Consider the following 21,611-nt stretch of genomic DNA (forward strand, 5'->3'; position numbering starts at 1 on the left):
TGAGAAGATCTTTTATATATTTTTCTTGACAAATAAAAATGCCATTTGATTCTTGCTTAATTTGTAAGCCAAGAAAGAATCTTAATTCTCCCATCATACTCATTTCAAATTCACTTTGCATGAGATTGGAAAAATCATCACACATTTTTTTCATTTGTTGAACCAAATATGATGTCATCAACATAAATTTGAATAATTAAAAAATTTGTGTTGTCATCTTTTCTAAAAAGAGTTGTATCTATTTTTCCTCTAGAAAAATTATTTTTGATTAAGAATGTACTTAACCTTTCATACCAAGCTCGAGGAGCTTGTTTGAGACCATATAGTGCTTTTGTGAGTTTAAACACATGATTAGGTTTATTTGCGTTCTCAAAACCAGGATGTTGATGAACATAAACTTCCTCATTTAAAAATCCATTTAAAAAGGCACTTTTGACATCCATTTGAAATAACTTAATATTTTTATGAGATGCATATGCAAGAAGAATTCTAATTGCTTCTAACCTGGCTACCGGAGCAAAAGTTTCATCGTAATCAATACCTTCTTGTTGATTATACCCTTGTGCTACCAATCTAGCTTTATTTCTGATAACTTTTCCTTCTTCATTTAGTTTATTTCTAAATACCCATCTTGTTCCAATGATGGATTGATTTTGAGGTTTAGGAACAAGGTTCCATACTTTATTTTTCTCAAATTGAGAGAGTTCTTCTTCCATGGCTTTTACCCATGATTCTTCACATATTGCTTCTTGTATGTTCTTTGGTTCAATGTGAGAGATCATTGCCATGTTGACATCATTATTTATGAATGATCGTCTTGTTCTTATTCCATCAAATGTATCTCCAATGATTTGTCCAGGAGGGTGATCACCAATGGTTCTCCAGCTTCTTGGAAGAACTTGTGGAGAATGTTCTTGAATGTTATCATCTTCCTTTTGAGAGATTTCTTCTTCATCTTCTTTGTTGATTATTAAATCATCGAACTCATCAAAAATAACATGCATGCTAATTTCCATGGTTTGATTTTTCAAATTATAAATTCTATATCCTTTGGAATTTGTTGCATATCCCAAAAATATAACAATAACATCCAAAAATGTGAAAATATGAGATGTTAGGTTTTATATTTTTCCAGAATTCATATGGGGTTTTGTTTAGAATTTTTCTAATTGAAACCCTGTTTATGATATAGCAAGAAGTATTTATGGCTTCAGCCCAAAAGTATTTTTCTACGTTGGACTCATTTAGCATTGTTCTTGCCATTTCCTGAAGAGTTCTATTTTTTCTTTCAACAACTCCATTTTGTTGTGGAGTTCTTGCACATGAGAAATTATGAAAAATTCCTTTTTCATCAAAGAAGACTTTAAAGAATGCATTTTCAAATTCTCCTCCATGATCACTTCTTACTGAAATGATTTTGGATTCTTTTTCATTTTGAACTAATGTACAAAAAGTTTTGAATGCTTCAAATGCTTCATCTTTATGTTTTAAAAATAGAACCCAAGTATATCTGGAAAAATCATCAACAATAACAAAACCATATTGTTTTCCACTTAAACTGGCGGTTCTAACAGGACCAAATAGATCTATGTGAAGTAGTTCAAGAGGTCTTTTGGTTGAAATAAAATCATTTGTTTTAAAACTGCTTTTAACTTGTTTACCTCTTGTACAAGCTTCGCATATCCTATCTTTTTCAAAATCAATTTTTGGAAGTCCTCTTACAAGATCCAGTTTAGATATTTTTGAAATAGTTTTCATACTTATATGTCCAGCTCTTTTGTGCCAAATCCATTTATCTTTTTCAAGAGTCATAAAACAGGTTTCAGCTGGAATATCATCTAAGTATAAAGCATATAGGTTTTTCTTTCTAGATGCAGTAAAGAAAATCTTACCTGAGGATGTATGTTTTACTATACATATGTTAGGTTTAAAAACAACTTCAAATCCACTATCACATATTGACTTATGCTTAATAGATTGTGTTTTAAACCTTCAACATATTGAACATCCTCAATTTTTGCAGAGTCTTTCTTACCAATAATTGTTTTATCTTGGTTTTCGGGTGTCAAACATTGATTACGTTTGAACCTTTTAAACCGGTGATATCTTATTTTTTCTTGGGAAGGGAAAACGTAAGCAAAACCCTTGAGAATCGAGGTCAGGGAGTTGTTTTCGCTACGGGAAGGTGTTAGGCACCCATAACGACTATAGTAACCTATAGGAACCGTCTTTAATTTCTACGCGCGCGCTTTATTTTTAAATGCTATTTTGAAAGTGTTTATTAAACCTAAGAGTTTCTAAATGAAGAATTTGAGGGAGAAGAATGTTTTTGGATTTTTGTTTTAGTTGAATTGAAGGAATTTTGTTCCTTGCCTACGTACCCGTTTAAGGGATCAAATCCACCGTAGTTCTTTTCCAAAAATGTTTTTGTTTTTGTTGGTTGATTTTAAGTTTGAAAATGGAGTTTGAAGAATAGAAAGAGGCCTCAAGGGCATGAGATTTAGAAAAGGTGAGGTTTGATTAGTTATTTTGGAAAACAAGTCAAGTATGATTACAATTCATTGAAATTTGATTAAGAAAATGAAAAAAGGAAAATACAATGGGATTTTGATCCCAAGGTTTATTTTGAAAATGATTTGAATGAAGTTTGTTCAAGTTTTTTTGGAAAATGATTTTTCTAAGTATAAAGCCTAAACATACATCTAAACATACAATCCTAAACATGCATCTAAACATGCATATTCTAACTATATATCTAAAGTGATGTGTGTGCATGTGTCGGTGCTTGTGTCGGTGTACATCATTAGAGTCCATTGTCCTTTACATCATACCCTAAATACATTCTATGGCCTCTTTGCCAAGAAATCAAAAGCATGAAAGTAAAATTTTACAAGGATTCCTAAATCTTTACATTCTAATTTTTGCATGAAATTGAAACTTAAAATGCAAGAAATAAAAGTGGAGAAAGAGATGAGATATGGAATGAAATGGGAATGCTTATGGAGAATATGAGACATGAAATGAAAGGGTTAGTAGCACAAATGATATAGAAACTAGTATTAAAAAACATAGTAAAGCTATTTGTAACTTGCAAGAAAAGTAAACTAACAATTTTAGCAAAAAAGGTGACAAAAGGACTTGAAATTCAATATAATCCTAAAGCAAGCTCAAGACCTAGATTCTCACAACATTAAGACGTTTCAAGTGATTCATTTCAAAGGAACAAATATGAGAACCAAGGAAAGTTAACATGCCAAAAGTTATAAGATTTTCAAGCTCTTTATGCACTTTTATTTCACAAAAGATTTCACATTATTTGCAACACAAAGTTCACAAAATCTAACTCAAAACAGCAAGCATATACCACATTTAATAGGCAAATTCACTCCAAGGAATCACATATTCAAAGCCACAATTATGTAACAAAATTACAAGTTCAAAACCACATCAAAACTTCACAAAAATGTTAATAAAAAGCAAGCAAAACAAGAATATGTCCTACATGTTTTTGAAATGAATTTTTTACATGCAATTGCCTTCCAAAAGATAGTCTTCAAATACCAAAATTACTCACAAGAAAAGTCCCTCAAATCTTCAAAGATCCTTACAAATTTTAGCAACATTTTAACAAGAAAAACAATTAACAAAATATTTTTTCACGCATTTTTGACCAAGATTTAATATGCAAGAATTATCAAGAAACATCAAAAAGCATCAAAAACCAATAGTAATTTTTTGGGAATTTTATCATAGAAAAATCATGCGCAGGGGGGGTGAAAATAGCAAAAAAGATCATTGAAACGTACAGAAAGGGGGTGCGCATAGCAGTGTACCACACAGGTATGGGGAATGGGCTCAGAAAGGGAATGGACGGGTCCAGGAACGGGTCAACCCGGTCCAGGATCTATATAAGCCTAGGAACCGGTTCATTCCTCATTCCTAGCCCTCCTTTCTCTCTCTAACTTCCAATCCTCTCATCTCTCTCTAAAGAACAGCCCGCCGGAAACTGGAAAGAGGTCGTCGGAAAGTTCAAAGGCTCGCCGGAAACTTCATCTTCTCCGGCGAGAAGTGCAGATTCCGGCGAGTCCCCAAAGTTGCTCAAATTCGAAGATTCTTTACATGAAAACGCTTCTTTCCTCCTCTTCTTTCCAATTCCGGGCTTAATTTTCACGGATTCAACACAAAACAACCTAAACCTAGAAGATCAGCTTACGGCTTGGAATAGAAACAAAGAAGACGAAAGGAAACGAAATTACCTGTATGTAACTGGAGAACACGCGCGACGTAAGCGAATAGCTTCAACGGAATCTTCGAATCTCCTCAACCGTTGCTTGAATCTGATTCTTACTCCCTCTTCTTGTTCCCAATCTGGTAGACACGTTCGATCCTTCCTTCCCTGTTTTTTGTTCGCATTCTTTGAATCTTTGTGGTGTGGTGATCACGTGTAGATTTGAATCGTTCGAATCAGTGAGATTTGATGTTTTGCACTGCTAAAATTTGTGTATGAATGGTGAAGATGAGGTATTGACGGTGGTTTTGGGGTGGTTGCGGTGGCCAGAGGGCGGTTAGGGTGGCTGAATGGTGATTGGAGGTAGTTGGGAGGGTTAGTTACGGTGGTGAGGTGGTGGTCGGAGAAATTGGTTGTGGTGGTGGATTGATAGGGTTACGGTGGAGAGGAAGGAAAAAAGAGAGAAAGAAAGTTGTTAGAGGGTTGGTGACGTGGCAGAAAGTAAATGGGGAAAAGTGGAAAATGAATAGTGTGTTGACTTGGCTTGTGATGACTGGATTTTATAGTGACAAGTGTAAGTGCTGGACGAATCAGGAGCTGCCATGTGGACTAGGACTGTAACTAACTGGACTAATAAAAATCTGACACGTGGCCTCTGACTTGTGACTTGGACAAAAGGACTAAACTGCAAAATACTGAAAGATAGGGACTAAAATGCAAAAAAATGAAAAAAAGACTTTAAAAGTAATTAATAATAAAATTGGTAAAAAACGTAATTTGGAAATAACGTAAAGTGAAACGATTAAAATTGACAAAACGGACTAAAACGAACCAATGGCCTAAATGAGGTACTTTAAAGTAACCTCTCTCTGCCGAAATTTTGTGTGAAATGACCAAAATGCCCCTTGGGCCACAACGACTAAAAATGACTCAGATGCAATTTTAGAATGGATTTTTTAACAGAGAATTAAAGCAAGAGCCTATTCAAACAAAATCAAAAGACTCATAGACAATTTTAGGAGTTTAAACAGAATTTTGACACTTGAAAAGACTAAAATGCCCCTAGGGGCAAAACTGACTCAAAATGACCTCAAATGCAATTTTTAAAATGGACCTTGACATAGAATGAAACAGAGACTTATTCAAACTACTTGAAAGGACTCAAACAAAATTTTGAAAGACTGAGAGAAGCTTGACACAGGAAATGACCAAAATACCCTTGCATGTGAATTTTGCAAATAACATTGAAATAAAATGCAGAGAAAGATGCAATTGATCAGAGACATACCAAATGGCATAAAATGCAAGATAAGATGAATTGAGTTAGTATTTTTAGGTCCAAAATTAGGGTATAACAATAATACCTTTACCTTTAATTTGTCCTTTGTCATTATTTCCAAAGGTTACTAGACCTCCTTCCTTTTTTACGAAGGAGATGAAGCATTGTTTATCCCCAGTCATGTGTCTAGAACAACCACTGTCCAAGTACCATGGCTTTGTTCTTGCATCTTGTCAGGATCCCTGCATTTTGAGTTAGTGGTTCCTTAGGTACCCATGAAGATGTGGGTCCTTTTTGGTTAGCTTCATAAATCTCAAGGTGTTTAATCTTGAGAAAACAGTTTACTTCTAGATGAACTAATCTTTTGCAATATGAGCATTCTTTTCTTTTTAATGAAGAAGAATATTCTTGAGAATGTTCTGAGATAAACTGATCTACTTTCATTTCTTGTTTTCTATTTTTATGAAAACAAATAGATTCATGATGTCCTTGTTTCTTACAGAATGAACATTTTAATTTTTGTGGTATAAGACACTTTTCATAAATTTGATTAAAACCTAAACTAGATTTGTCAAATTCTGCCATTTGTGAACCTACAATTTTTTGAAATGTTTCTGTTGATTTTATAAATTGTGAAAGATCATTTCTAAGTTCTTTGACTTCTCTTTTAAGAACAATATTTTCATTCCTAGAGTTTTCAGGAAGTTTGGTTTTTCCAAAGGCTTTTATTTTTTCAGTTGCTTGAAAATAAGAATCTTGTAGACTTTGAATAGTTTTCTTTTGATCATTATTCAAAGTTTGAAGCTTTTCTTTTTCTTCCTTTAAATCAGAAATTTCTTTTTGTAAAGAGTGACATTTGTTTGTTAAAAAGTTTGAATCAAATAGAAGACTATCAAATTTATTTTCTAACTCTTTGTATACTTGAGGTTGGTCAAAAAGAATTACCTCTTCGTTTTCTGAATTCGCCATTAGAACCATGTTGGCTTCAGTGTCTTCATCTTTTGGTTCTTCAAGATCATCCCATGTAAACATCGATTTTGAGTAGGGAGATTTCTTCTGAGTCTTCTCGTTTAATGGACATTCATTTTTGTAATGCCCTAGTTTGTTGCATCTGAAGCAGGTTACTTGACTTTTGTCAATTTCTCCTTTTGAGTTGTCTTTCATGTTAGGAAAGTATTTCTTTATCTGATCTCTTCTTCTCATCATTCTTTGAATCTTCTTTGTGATGAGAGCTAGTTCGTCTTCTGCTTCTCCTTGGATGTTTTATTCTTCATTGGATTCTTTGATTTCTTCGCTTTGTGAAATGGCATCTTCTTGTTCACTTTGAGATGCTTTGAGAGCAACCATCTTTCCTTTCATTGATGGTTTATCATCTTGAAGTAACGTCTCATGAGCCTTTAATGATCCAATGAGATCTTCAAGGGCTAAAAAGTTTAAGTCTTTAGCTTGTGTGATTGCAGTTACCATGGGTCTCCATGTGCTTGGAAGACATCTTAATATTTTTCTTATCCGGTCATGAGTGGTATAAGTTTTTCCAAGTGATCTTAATTCATTCACAATGGATGTGAATCTGGAGTACATTTCATCAATGTTCTCATCTTCGTTCATTTCAAAGATTTCAAATTTTCTTACACCGATGTCTATTCTTGTTTCTTTTACGTGACTAGTTCCTTCATGATGGATTTTTAGAGTGTCCCAAACCTTTTTTGCAGTATCACATTCATCAACTCTTTCACTTTCTTCCATGCTTAGTGCGCATGATAGAAAGAGTCGAGCTTTAGAATTTAGGAGTATTTTTTCTTTATCTTCTTTTGACCATGATGCTTCTGGTGTAATTGTTTCCACCTTTGTTGTTGCATCAGTTGTCATGGGTACATGATTCCCATTTTTGATTATTTTCCACATATCCACATCTTGGGATCTGAGGAATAGTTCCATTTTTCCTTTCCAGAAATAATAGTTCTTTCCATTGAAGAATGGTGGTCTTGTGCATGATAGACCTTCTGGTATATACTTTTCTTTTGACATTGTCTTCTTCCTGAATCTTTTCCTCCAAACTTGTTAGGTGTTTGTGTAGAGCCCGGGCTCTGATGCCAATTGAAGTAGCAATAAACGTCACAAGAAAGGGGGGGGGGGGGTTTGAATTGTGACCCTTTTAAAAATTATTCCTGAAAGTTAAGTTTAGAATTATATACTCAAGAATGTTCTTGGTGTACGTTAGTTCAACAAGATTAGAGTATATAACAATTTAATCAAAACAGAATGTTCTAAAGAATGATTATAAGCAGAATGAGAAAAATGATGTTAAGTTAAAATATAAGTTTATTTTAACAAAGACCATAATGTTCTGGAGAATGATGACAGAATGATAAAACAATATTATATGCTGATTTTAAACCTTAGTCAAATATTTAAGTAATTGTTTTATCTTGGACCAGAATGTTCTTGAGATTAATGTAAGTGTGATAAAGTGTGTGTGTTGTGTAACTTTAAATAGAGAGAGAGAGAGAGAGAGAGAGAGAGAGAGAGAGAGAGAGAGAAGAATAACACAGGAGAGTTATCCTGGTTCACCAAACCCGGCTACTTCCAGTCCCCACACCTCGTGTGAGATTATCCACTATAGTTTTCTTGCTAACATAAACTTCTGACTAGCACTATAAGATCTTGATCACACCAGATCAGTCTGTTACACCTGTATTATCAACCTCAGCAGGCTTCTACAATTCTTTGCGCACTAGCAAAAGAAAGGTTAGAATTTTCTACCTCAAACTATTAAGCCCAATAGACTTGAGAAGAATACAACACACTTTGTATAATGAGATTTGTGTGGATCAAATAAATACTCAACTCGTAGTTTAAGTTTTATAATAGCAAATTCAAAAGATAAGATCCAAGAGATATAATGAGAGAGCTTGGAATTTGCTTTGTTTGCGAAGAGCTTTGTTTGTAGTGATGATTTTCACTTAGAGAGATATTAGCTTGCAAAAACTCTTGCTTATAACCTTCAAAGGCCCTGTATTTATAGGTGAGGAGTGTCTTGGTGATCAAGGGAGAAAATAGAGTTGTTGGACACGTTTTTGATAGATGTCCAAAGTCTCAATTGATTTCTCTTTTCTTCTTTAAAATAGCCAGAACGTTCTCAGAATGTTCTGTATAAACTGCCTGGCTTTTACAACACTGTTGCTTGCTTGCGCATGAGATAACCAGTTGTTATGAGCTGTATAACTTGTTGCCCAATGCAGATGATGTCATTGTCCCTTGTTTTAGTGATGTCATGCTTTAAGCCATGTGCATTTATTCTTAATGGGCTTCTTGAATCCAAATGGGTCGAACCCTTTTCCTAAAGCCCAAGAGACATTTATTAAATGCTATTTTGCCATGCTTTCTTGCTGTGCAGACTTGTTCACTTTTGATGTACTGTTTCATTTTCATCGTATTTGCCAGAACGTTCTCAGATTGTTCTCATGAAACAAATTCTCACAAAATGAATTAGTAGATAACAAGATTAAATAAATATAATATGTTTGTAATTTTAAAACATCAAAATGTGCTTACTCGCAGTGGCGAGCTGATTCACTCGCAGTGACAACCTTCCATTTTGGAGTAAACAATGGAAAATGCATGCGACATGCTCAGTGTCCATGTTGGATCAAGTTCAATACTTTTCTTTGGTAATCTACAATACCATTAACGTAAGAAATATGCTTCAAAGGGAGAATGCCCGGTGGAACTCATGTAGCTAAAGAAGTCTATTCTAGAGCTATACAAAACCAAATGAAATTCAAGCCACAGATTCGATGCCAATAGATTCAGAATCAAAGTTTTTTTTTTTTTAAGAGACTAAATTAGCCCACCCAAATTAGTACCAAGAGAATCGATCTTGAAACCTTGAAGATGAGCACCTCAAAGTTATTTATATGAAATAAGATTTTGCTTGACTGCAAGCAAAACAAAGATCCAAAGTTTATAGATTGTACTTTTGAATACGTTGGTTGTGACAACCCTGAAGTGTATTTCTAATCATTTAAATTAGGTGAGGCCTACGTTACCCTCTCTTGTTTAGGAGATAATTACCCTCTCATTATATCAACCAATCAAAATGTAATATATATATATATATATATATATATATATATAGGCAACATTAAATGTCAAATAAATAAGTCAATATTTTCTAAAAATAAAAGAGTTAATCTTAATCATAAGGTAACTTTTAATACTTTTAATTTACACTACAAGACTTATAACAAATAAAATTTTATATCAAATTTCTTTCATCTGGATGTCCTTAAATTCATCACTTACATTCATAAAATTTCTTCCATTCCAGAACCTCGAACGTGAGAACAAAAATATCTCCTTCATTCAAATTTCTTCTTCTTTATTCTTCCCTATTGATCAATTCTTGTTTCTTTTTCATTCTTCATTCCATTTTGATTGTTCAATTTTGTCGTTCCAAACTGCCTCAGTTTCCAATTATAGTGAGAATTGTCGTTGTTTCTAGAACCGCGTCAGGTATCGTGAATTGATTTTTTTTTATTTAAGCAGCCAACCTAATAAAATCTACTAACACGCATAGACCTGCCTCACTATCAGCCAAAGCCTTTCCAAACAAAAGAACAAAGGCATCATGACATAACCATTTCAACAGCAACCGAAAAAAATGCTAAACTCCCACAACATCACAGCGGCAACACCTGCTAGTAGTCCTCAAAGTACAACGGATGACTTACTCAATTGTTATAATTAACTACCTCACAACCAAGAAAAATCAAATCAAAAAGAAAAATCAAGTCACCATACCTGACGTGGTTCTGGAAATAACGGCAATTCTCATGATATTTGAAATCAAACGAACGACGACGATTCTCACGAAAATTGAAAACTGCGGCAGTTTGGAACGACAAAATTGAACAATCAAAATGGGAAGAAATTTTTTTATGAATGTAACTGATAAATTTAAGGACATTCAGATGAAAGAAATTTGATGTGAAATTTTAATTGTTCTAAGCCAGTCATGTAGTGTAAATTAATTAAGATTGAACACCTAAATATAATAAAGACATCCTTTAAAAAAATATAATTAAGACAAGATTACATTAGGGATCCTTTATGTTATTTATTTGTAACACTCTTGTCCTTTATCTTTATTTTTTTTCCGTTTAGGTCCTCTATCTCTCTTAAAAGCACATATACATCTTTTTTCTCATTTTTTATTAAAAAATACATAATTTTATTTTTAAAAATATATTTTTATTAAAAATAAAAAAATCCAGAAATATGATGAAGATGTTCATCATCTTCATCTTCTTCCTTTGAATCTTCATCATCTTCTTTAAATCAACAAAAGTTCTACTAAAATATATCTCCAAATATCGTGAATTAATGTTATATTCACCTCAAATCTTCTTTTAAACACAAAAATCAAAACCTTAATTTCACAAATGTTGCAAGGCGGATGGTGGAGGCTTAGTCACTGGCGGAAGGTTTAGGCTTTACGAAAGTTAAGATTGTTCTGGAAACAACAAAATTGATGTGCAAAATTGCTCTCAATTTTAGGGTTATTTTTATGATGTGTTTGAATAATGAGTTAGAAAATAATAATAATAATAATAATAATAATAATAATAATAATAATAATAATAATAATAATAATAATAATAATAATATACGGTGTGACAATTTATATAACTAAATCTTTTTTTTTGTGATCAAACTAAATCTCTTTCTCTATTGGGTTTTGATTTTTGTGTTTAAAAGAAGATTTTAGGTGAACATGACATTAATTCATGATATTTGAAGATATATTTGTGTAGAATTTTTTTTGATTCAATGAAGATGATGAAGATTCAAAAGAAGAAGATGAAGATGATGAACATCTTCATCATATTTCTGGATTTTTTTCATTTTTAATAAAAATATATTTTAAATAATAAAAATATATTTTAAAAAATAAAATTATGTATTTTTTCTAATAAAAAAAATGAGAAAAATGATATATATGTGCTTTTATGAGAGATAAAAGACTTAAACCACCAAACAAAAAAAAAGGACTTAAACGGAAAAAAAAATAAAGATAAATGACCAAAGTGTTACAAATAAATAAGATAAAGAACCTCTAATGTAATCTTGTCTATAATTAAATAAAAATTAAAAGTATTAAAAGTTACCTTATGATTAAAATTGATTTTTTTTTTTTGAAAAAATTGACTCATTTATTTGACATTTAATGTTGCCAATGTATATTACATTTTGATTGGTTGATATCATGAGGGGTAAATACTCCCTAAACAAGATAGGGTAATCTAGAAAAAAACCTTTAAATTATGATATAAGTATGGCACAGGCGATCAATGATCAGAATTATGATATTTAAATGTGGTGATTTATGCCTTAAGTGTAATGGAAATTTATATGAGAAATGCTAGGGTCACTCCCACTAACACTCTCTTTTAACACACCAAATAAGAATTGGACATGTGTCACACTTTTTTATTTCAATTAACTTGTAACCTGTTAAACCATTTAGTGTTGAAAATCATTTATTTTATTTTTAATTATTAAAGGGATAGGATTAAATGACACCTTGGTCTCAAATTAAATTTGACACCAAATCATAATCATTAATCCAACTTTAATCTGACGTCTCTCATCAATTCATTAAATGCTCACATGCTTGATCAAATTATCTAAATCTTAATTTTAGAAACAATTTATTCTTCCTTTTTTTATTATTATTTACCATTTGATTTCTCCCTACAATTTTTTAGAGATTCTATTTACTAATCTTTGTTCAATCATCTTTGTATTCTCTTTGTATTGGCTACTCTTTCATTTGTTGGATGGTAGTATTTATCAGATCTTCTAGCATTTGTGTTTTGCTTTCGTTTAGTAGCATAAGTTCTTTTTAATTTTTTTATGCAATCGTTCTGGTGCTCTTTATAAATCAATTTTCTTTGGGTTCTTCTAAGAAAAATCAAAATAAAAAAGGTTAATAGAAATAAAGAAATAAGGATGATAAGCCCTTAAAAAAATAATGACAGTGAATAGTGTAAAGAAACCGTAATAATACCATTAGAGAATTTTTGGTAAATAGTTAATAAAAAAAGAAAGAATAAATTGTTTCTAAAATTAAAATTTAAATCATTATCATCAAGCATCTGAGCATTTAATGAATTGATGAGAGACGTCGGATTAAAGTTGAATTAATGGTTATGATTTGGTGTCAAATTTAATTTGACACCATAGTGTCATTTGATCCTATCCCATTATTAAATTAGGTTTTAACTTTTCATCTCCTTTGCGCAATCTCCCCCAAAACACGTTCTCTTCATGTTCTCCTCTGTAAAAAAAAAATTGGTTGCTTTCACAAAATTGACTAAACCTATTTACCCTAAAGGTATGTACAATTCCTCTTCTCACTTATTTTCACTCTTTACTTGTTAGTTTATTTCTCTATTGCCATGCAAATCTTCGATAACCTTGTACGTGATTATCCTTTCTTATATTTTCACACTTTAATCTATGTGATTAAATCATTCATTTAATTTCTGTTTTGAAAGATAGTGTTGTTGGAGATGGTTTATTTTTGGTTTTTTTGTCTTTGGCACCATATACGTGATTATCCTTTCTTATGTTTTGATTTAATCTATGTGATTAAAATCATTCATTTAATCTCAGGAACCTTTATTTTTGGATTATTGTTGATAGATGCATATTCGAAAGGATTCTGAAATGGTTTTTTAAGTGTAGTTAACGAGATTATGGATTCTGATTGATTACTATAATGGTTTTCAAGTTGTTAATGGGAATGGAGAGCGGCGAACACGGTCGTGGAGAGAAAGAACACCGTCGTGGAAATTGAAGAAGACGTTTTTCACGCTCTCCTCAATTTATATTGCTTTTTCTTTCTTTTTTTTCCTTTTTAGGTGATATTGCTTTTGTAAGTAAATTGATTTTTTTTTCCTCTTTAGGTGATATTGCTTTTGTAAGTAAATTGATTTAGAACAATTTTTATATTTACAATTCGATCGTAAAAGAACCATACTCTTCTCTTTTTCTGTCCTATGATTAGATAAATTTGATGAGGACTTTTAGAGTGACGACGAAGGTTCAGATTCAAACAAAGGCTTTTATCCAAATTCGATGGGTTTAATGATAAAGAGATTTGCTTGAATAATGTTACTTTAAGGCAATGTGCATATACTAGTGACCTAACCCGTGCGTCGCACGGTTTAAAATTCTCATTTGGTTGACTATAAATTAATCCCATCACCGCACCATCCAACCATTAATTCTTCAGATATTAATATTCACACAGCAAAAATAATCTAAAACTAAAGTACTGTCTCCGAAAATAAAATATTAACTCGCACAAACAAATGTAAACAGGAATTGACTCCGAATATCATATGTTAGACACAAAAACAAAAAACAAATGAAATAACAGGAATTTTGGAATAGAAATACAAATTACAAACATCATACAAAAAAAAGACATCCAAAACCTACGTTCAACATAGAATAAACATTCAGCTAAAAACATTACATGCTTTAACACAACTAAAAACAAAACAAAAAAATCATTTTTTTAGTGTAAAAAATAATGTCATTTAGGTTCAAAGATTAGCTACAACTACTAAATTAATTGGGTTCAAGTGATTAATGAGTTCAACCAAATGATGAATTGTTCGGAGGAACTTGAGTTTGATTCTTGGATGAAATAATTCTTGGCCAAACTATACTTATCTCACGATCGAACTCCAAATTACCAGTATGCATGCCAATGAGGCGAGGTGGGGACATATTTTACCTCCCCCGTCCCCGTCCCCGTCCCCATCCCCAATTCCCATATATTTACCTATCACCGTACTCATACCCAACGGGGATGAGAAATTGAATCTCGTCCCCGTCTCCGACGGGTTCGGGTATCTCATCCCTGTACCCAAAGCGAATGATTTTTTTAATACAAAAAGAAGTTTTCTCTAGCCTCTAAGCAGGTGCGGTTCTAAGGCCCGGCGAGCCCGGGCACTCGCCCGGGCTCCGGCCCAAATTTTTTGCAATTTCTTATGTAAATCCCCTTGAATTTCTTATATAAACCCCTATAAATTGGGAAATTTCTTTAAATTTTTTATTATTTGCTTGCAATTTCTTACGTAAACCCCTATAAATGTATTGCAAATTTTTTTTCGCCCGGGCTTTATAAAAATCCTGGCTCCGCCACTGCCTCTAGGGCAATGTTGTACTGCAGAAAAGAGAGACCGAGGGTGTGACATGTGGAAAAGGAAGATCAAAAACTCAAGTGAGTCCAGACACACTGACATTTTTATTGATTGAGTGAAATGGTTTAGGATTTGAGTTTTTATTTATATAAAAAAGAGTAATATAGTAATTTTTAACATCCGAAGGACGGGTTTGGGTATGGGTTCCGGGTGAGTATATATATCCATGTAACATGTCCGGTACCTATGTTTTGGAATCAAGGAAAAGCCAAACCCAATCAAAGCGGGAAAACTCGTCCAATCGGAGTGTGTTTACGCGGGTACCCACAAGTATGGGTTTTGGTGCCATGCCTAATTACCAGGATCCATTCTCCTAAAAACCAGATGGTTAACACACAAAAAAAGGCCACGTCAAATAATAGTTGGGAGGTTAAGTATCAAGCCATATCTCAATTCAACATAACTTTTGGCGTATTACAACATATATTAAAAATACGATAATACATATAGCTATAATTAAAGAGTCAGGATTCACACAAGGTTTAAGTAAAAAGACTTATACTAAAGCTCAATCAAATTGTATCTTCCATTTATTTTATCAAATAGAGAGGATCTTAACCCAATTAATTGAGCCTCATCACTATTTTTTTTAAACTATTATAATCAACTTTAATTCATGGTTCTTGATTTTGTGTCTACCTTTTAAACTTTTAACTATAATGTAAGGTGTTTTGTCTTGTAAAAAAAGTAAGGTGTTATGGTTTACTATTTGCAAGACTAAAACCGAAGCCCAGATACGGATACGGGTGCAGGTACGATACGATACGGGTACGCGAATACACTAATTTTTTTAAATTTAGGGAACGATACGATTAAGATACGTTAACAAAAATCTATAGTAAAACTTATATGTATGTAAAATACTTGAAGAAAATTAACACCGATTACTCTTCATTATTGCATTATTATAAAAGTTGCAATTTTTTAAATATAATACATGTGATTAAAATAATTTTTTTTAAAGTTTTCTTATAAACCATGTTACATTTTCATATGTTGGGATATCGAGAGAAACATCTTTTAAAGAACTCAACACAAATTTTATCTAATGTTGATTAACTGAATCACATCTCTCGCTAAATTCATCCATAAGAAGTATAATTTTAAGTGTTTCATCGAGAAACAATTATATTGATGCATATCTAAAATTGAATCATACACATCTATAATGAATTTTTACAACATTGTCTCACTTCTTTATCCTTCATCTTTTCCTAGGATACGTATTGTGAAGTATCTTAGAAGTATCTTTGTGTATTTACGGAGTATCACATAAATATCCGATAAAATATTTATTAAAAATTAAAATAATTAATTCTGATACTTCGTGGGTACGTATCCACGAGTATCCGTGGAGTATCGGTATACGATACATCCGATACGGGTACATCTCTGTTTTGGAGTATTCGGACTTTATAGACTAAAAATGGTACCAAAAAAATTAAAAGGAAAGAAAAAATAATGTTTTTTTGAGTAAAAAGAAAAAATAATGTTTATTTTTCAACATTCACCCATTTCTCCCCAACGTGTGTACATTCCTCTCTCACTTTGCTAATTTCTAATAAAAATGTAAATCACCTATTAGTTGTTTTTTGTCTGAAAAAGAATTCACTTCATTTTCTAGTTTATGGAAATGAAAAGGAAAAACATAAACTCACTCCTCTTCTCCCTGCTTCAAACCCTAGCTGCCCATAATCTCTGTGGTCTCCCCTTTGTCGCTCTAAAGTCTTTGCTAACATTTTTATTTCACGGCCTGGGCACCGTCACCGGTGATCACCGTGCTGGAAGTTTCCGTCGCCGTGAGTATTTAATTTTCCGATCACATTATTTCATATTACTCTTCCTCTATATCGATCTTCTCTTCCTAAATATTGATGATACATTTTTCTAATGTTTCAGTCCATTACCGTCGCTGGAGCTCAAAGACACCGGCAACCACCTTACGTGTTCATCTGATTGCACTACTGCATGTAGAGATCTGTAAGAAAAAGTAATAGTTTAAGGTGTTGGCAGTAAATATAAAGTCTGTTGTTTGAGATCTTGTGGTTCTTTTCACTGTTTTTGCAGATCTTCTTTTTTTTTTTTTTTTGACGGGATCTACCCTTGATGCATGTTAAATTTGTCTATAACATAATCTCATTTTTTTGTCAAAAAATAAAGTCTCATCTTCATTTATATGTAGTTTTTTATTTCAGCTTAAAAAATTAGTCACTCATTTTTTGCCATTTCTTTTATTGTAAATTTCGTTTTAACAAAGTCTCAACTCCATTTCATCTTTTAGTAATGTATATTTTGTTTGAAAAAAAAATAGTCTTTTTTCTTTCTATTATATGATTTTTGAGAAATAAAAATGCGACAACCTCTATTTTTGTGATTTAACATTTTTGGTATTTTTAAAGATATAAAATACTAAGTCTGGCTATAATACAGTTTATTGATCTTCCCAAAATGTTTCTAATTGCATGTTATTGAAATGGATTATTCGATTTTGACCCCTTAGCCAATTGGCTTTGCTGTGGTGCACTTGACCGCTCTCCCAATCACTGAAACGGGTTTCAACTCTTCTAGGAGTCTTGACTCTTGATATATATGCATCGTTCTATTTGTGTAGGATTTTATATTTTTTAGTGTGCTTCCTTTGTCTTCGCATTGATTATTGTAATTTCTTGTGCATTCACCTTACACTTTATTTGTCTGCAGAAAATATTCAAAAGGAGTTGGAATCGGCACATAGAAGTCCATTGCAATGCCTTGGTACATGCTTAAGAAAGGTCTAGCTCCTCAATTTGTTTCAAGTACTTATATCTGTAGTATTAATTAGAGTTGATGGTGTCTTTGGTTAGGTGATGTTGTTAACATCGCTTTTATCCTATTGTTTATGCTTTTTCTTTTTTGCAGTAATGATATTTTTAACAATGCTAACATGTTTTTCATTTTCGAAGCTAAGCTGAACTCCAGAGTACTCAATCTTCTATGACTATTGAGTATATAGTATTAACGACACAAATATAAACACGATCACAAGCTAAAATTTCCAACTGTACAACAACTAACAATAATCCTAACAACAAATTCAAACTTACAGTCATATATGGCATATATCAAATTCAACCTTACAGTCATATATGGCACATATGTATTCGTATTAAGCTTTTAATAACTTCTTAATTTTGCTTTATTGTCTATTTCACAGCCAAGATAATCAACAACATCATACATAACAAAACAATGCAGCTATCGATTTAGCATCGAGCAAGAATGAATGTTTGAAGGCAAAGTTTAACTACTGTGAAGAAAAAGTTGATGGGTTTACGTATAAGCTGAATGATAATGCATATGGTAAGGTTTTAATTTTGTTTAAAGTTGAAAATTGTGTTTTTTTTTCTTTCTCTTTTTTGTTTTCATTTGAAAACCTGGTGTTTCAGGGTTCATTTATTTGATTTTATGTGCATTTTAGTGTCCATTTATTTGATTTCATGTTGAAAATTTTGGATATCATTTCTGTATTTTTACCCTCTTTCAGTTTTTAGGAATTTTTGGTACAATTGCTTTGAACCATTGTGTGAATTACTTCACTGTTGTAGATCTCCATACAAATTTGTTTTTCGAAGTTGTAATACTTTACATTTTATTTTGAAGTTTCGTTATTTGAGACAGAATAAATTATTTAACTTTTAATTTAAATCAATTTGTAGAATGAAAACAGGAATAGGTAAAAAAAATTGGATTAGTTGTTCTACACATGAGCAGAAGTAGCAGCTGCAGCTCTCTATTTCTCTATCTCTAGATAAAGAACAACATCCTTCACATGTAGTGTTCGTTTCCAACTATCTGAGCACTTTCTTGTGCGGTACTCATGTAGTAATAATTTTGTAAAAACAATACTTTTTATTTGGATTTTATGTAAAAAAACGAACAAACATGTTTTGAAGGCAGAGTCAAGTATTATAAGGTGGGAATATTGGGTCAAAGCTTCAGCTTGTATCTATATCTAGTGTAGTAATGGTAGGTGAGTGGTGTGGTGTTGGTCAATGATGCGATCTGTTTGTTCCCTGCTAGTCTTGGGGGTGGCGCTTACGCTCAGAATCGTTGATCTTTGTATTTAGTTCAAGGATAGTTCTTTATAATAAGTATCATTGGAGTAATGTTTTATTATAATTTTGGCTTTTCGAGAAGTATATGATATTCAGTTCTACCAAATTTATCAAGATTTTCGTACTTAGTGTATGCTTTGTGCCATGATCCTTTTATATGAAGGATATTTTTTTTTTGTTTCAATTTGCTTCCGTTATTATCTATTCTTGGGGTGGCATTTAAAAGTTCTTCCGTTATTATCTAATACTAATTTGACTGCCGATGCAAAAACTTGCCACCATTGCCCTGATAATTATTCTGTAGATATTTTTTTTTACTTCTCTAATGGTTATGAAAAATATCGTATTCTCAATTTTGAGGTTGTGACCGTTTTGGGTATGCTTAATGTAATTGGTTGCGAGCTGCACACAAGGAGGGATCTGGATTTGAGGGACCACGTACTTCTAAAACTCTCATTTTGACAACTCATACTTCAAGTGGGTCTATTTAAAACATTATCTCTCACCCATGCATCCCCTTTTTTCCAATTTTAAATTCTTTTTATTTAGTCGTTCATGCAATGATCAGGGAGTTGTTGAGTGGTGTGAAGGAAGGCCTTCTTCAGTTTCTAAGTGATACTGCACTTGTGACTGACCTTGTATCCCACCTTCTGGTTGAGAAATATGTTGCGGTATGTGTATTCCCACAATCTTTTCTATGATATATTTGTCATTGAGAAATTATTATTTCTGATGATATGTTAATCTAATGATTCTCATTTGTCAATGATTGCACGATGAAGATTTCTTTGCTGATTATGTTGAGGCTCATCAAAAGCTCTCTGAGCTAGGGCAACCTTCATCTTGTTTTTGGTAGGATTGCACATGTGGAGGAATTAAGTTAAATATACAATAGAAAGGAAACAAGATGAAATAATGTCTTTCATTTATGAGTATGATTGGGTTATTCAACATGCAATATATAATATAAAGGACAAAAGGTGAAATTATTATTATCAGTAAGAAAAAGTAATGATATCAAATTTTAGTTTGTTACTGGCTTCCTACATGACCATCAAGGCTATTCAAAGTGTCATATTTAGTCAAAACCCTATAGTCCTAAAGTCCTAATTTTTGATGGAGAGATTACGAAGAATTGCAGAGTGTTCAATTTGTATTAATATGTTTTAAGCATTGCAAAACATGAAATAAGTGGAAGATTAGGAGCGTGTTTTCCTTGTGATAGTGCAGCTATGTTACTGTTGCTAACTTGATATGAATACATTGATTTCTTCCCCTTTGAAATTGTTAGTTTATGAGATATGATTTTGAATTTACTTTGATTGGTCATTTGGTGTTCTACAATAATCTCTGTAAATTTGCACCCACTCTCTGTAAATTTTGCAAATTTATGAGATTTAGAATCTATATTTCTACAATAATCATCAATCGTGATTCTAATAAAACATCAATTACGAAAAACCTGTCATTTGTAGTGGGCACTTATAAGTGAGAAATTGGTGATTAAAAGAAAATTTGAGTTACTTGCTTACTTGCATTGAAACCAATCTTTTTGTTTCCGTTCTTGTGTTCTTCAGTTATGTCTTCATGTTGCTGTTTGTTTCTTTGAAATCAAGGAGGATTGCCTTAGAATGTTTTACACAAATGTGGAAGACTGGTATCCGGCAAGGGCTTCATGCGCCTTCGTAAGTACCGATTGTAAGTATTTTGCCTTGAGCTTCAATTCTAAATGTTTCTGCACCTGATGAAATCATGTTTCAAGTTGGTTAACCTATCCTATGCATAAGTTAAAATTGAGATAGGAATGATTTTTTTTCATCATTTATAAATATGTTAGCTTTTGCCAAGTCTGTTATTAGCTTAATGCTTAACTACTGAACTGTTAGGATTTCTACAACACTCCTTTGTTTAGTCTATAAATAGAGCTTGATGTTCTTTCAATAAATTAATTAGAAACCGCAATTATCAAAATTAGAGCTTGAGGAAATGTATTTGGTTATGCCTGGCTCAAAGATTTAGTTATGTAATTAGTGGTAAACAAATTATCATCATTTGATTTCATTATAAAGGATTGCATCTGCAAAAAGTTAATGAAAACCATAAAAGGATGAATATTAGAAATATAAGGAATACCTTTGTATGAATGAAAAGCAAAAAATGAAGAGGTTAAACACTAGTTTGCAGTAATACACAATTTCTCCCCCATTCCTTCATATTTGTTGTTTCTATTTCATCACCTTTCTCATGCAATAGCTTTTCTAATAATTTTATCCATCTTCAAATAATTCTGCAGGGAATACAAAAGAAAAGGAAACAAATGAGATGTCATTGGAGAATATAAGGAAAAAGTTCAATATGATTGAACCAGCAAAATCTGGACTTAAACATAAATAGGTGGGGAAGGATATGGGAAATTGAACGTGCAGTAGAATAATTAGATTGTGGACAAAATGAAGATTTTAATGGCAAAGCAAAATAGAGAGGTGGAAGGGATGCTTAACACTGCAACAAAGGCATCGAACATATGGAAAAATAAAATCAAATAAGACAAGACTTTGCCTTTATAGTGTATAAATTATTTTATTTATTTTTGCTTTATAGGGTGGCGCCTCTATAAGCTCTATTGTTTATATTATTGTTTGTGTAGCCTAATAGACTTTTTGTCTGTCTTAAATTAAATGGGCTTTTAAATATTAAAAAAATGCATTGAGGTTGTACTTCTAATCTAA

At 32.2% G+C, this 21,611-nt stretch overlaps 2 long non-coding RNA genes across 4 annotated transcripts; one reads left to right on the plus strand and one right to left on the minus strand.

Annotated features, from left to right (window-relative positions):
* Positions 1 to 9,748: 9,748 nt before the first annotated feature.
* On the minus strand, positions 9,749 to 21,176 carry LOC146951528 (uncharacterized). Its single transcript, XR_015027930.1, has 4 exons — positions 21,016 to 21,176; positions 20,415 to 20,623; positions 10,311 to 10,392; positions 9,749 to 10,204 (listed from the first exon to the last, which is right to left on the minus strand). It is a non-coding gene; the product is annotated as an uncharacterized LOC146951528 (long non-coding RNA).
* Positions 16,383 to 21,584, plus strand: LOC146951529 (uncharacterized). 3 transcript variants are annotated; one of them, XR_015027929.1, is made up of 9 exons: positions 16,383 to 16,587; positions 16,688 to 16,778; positions 17,489 to 17,559; positions 17,982 to 18,127; positions 19,243 to 19,359; positions 19,451 to 19,553; positions 19,665 to 19,862; positions 20,460 to 20,580; positions 21,176 to 21,584. It is a non-coding gene; the product is annotated as an uncharacterized LOC146951529 (long non-coding RNA). The 3 variants fall into 3 exon arrangements; XR_015027928.1 differs by having other exon boundaries at positions 19,665 to 19,734; XR_015027927.1 differs by lacking the exon at positions 19,665 to 19,862.
* The last annotated feature ends 27 nt before the right edge of the window (positions 21,585 to 21,611 follow it).

Source organism: Medicago sativa, chromosome 2, assembly GCF_051527215.1.
Source record: "Medicago sativa cultivar Bolivia chromosome 2, Bolivia_mono, whole genome shotgun sequence".
NCBI classification, from domain to species: domain Eukaryota; kingdom Viridiplantae; phylum Streptophyta; class Magnoliopsida; order Fabales; family Fabaceae; genus Medicago; species Medicago sativa.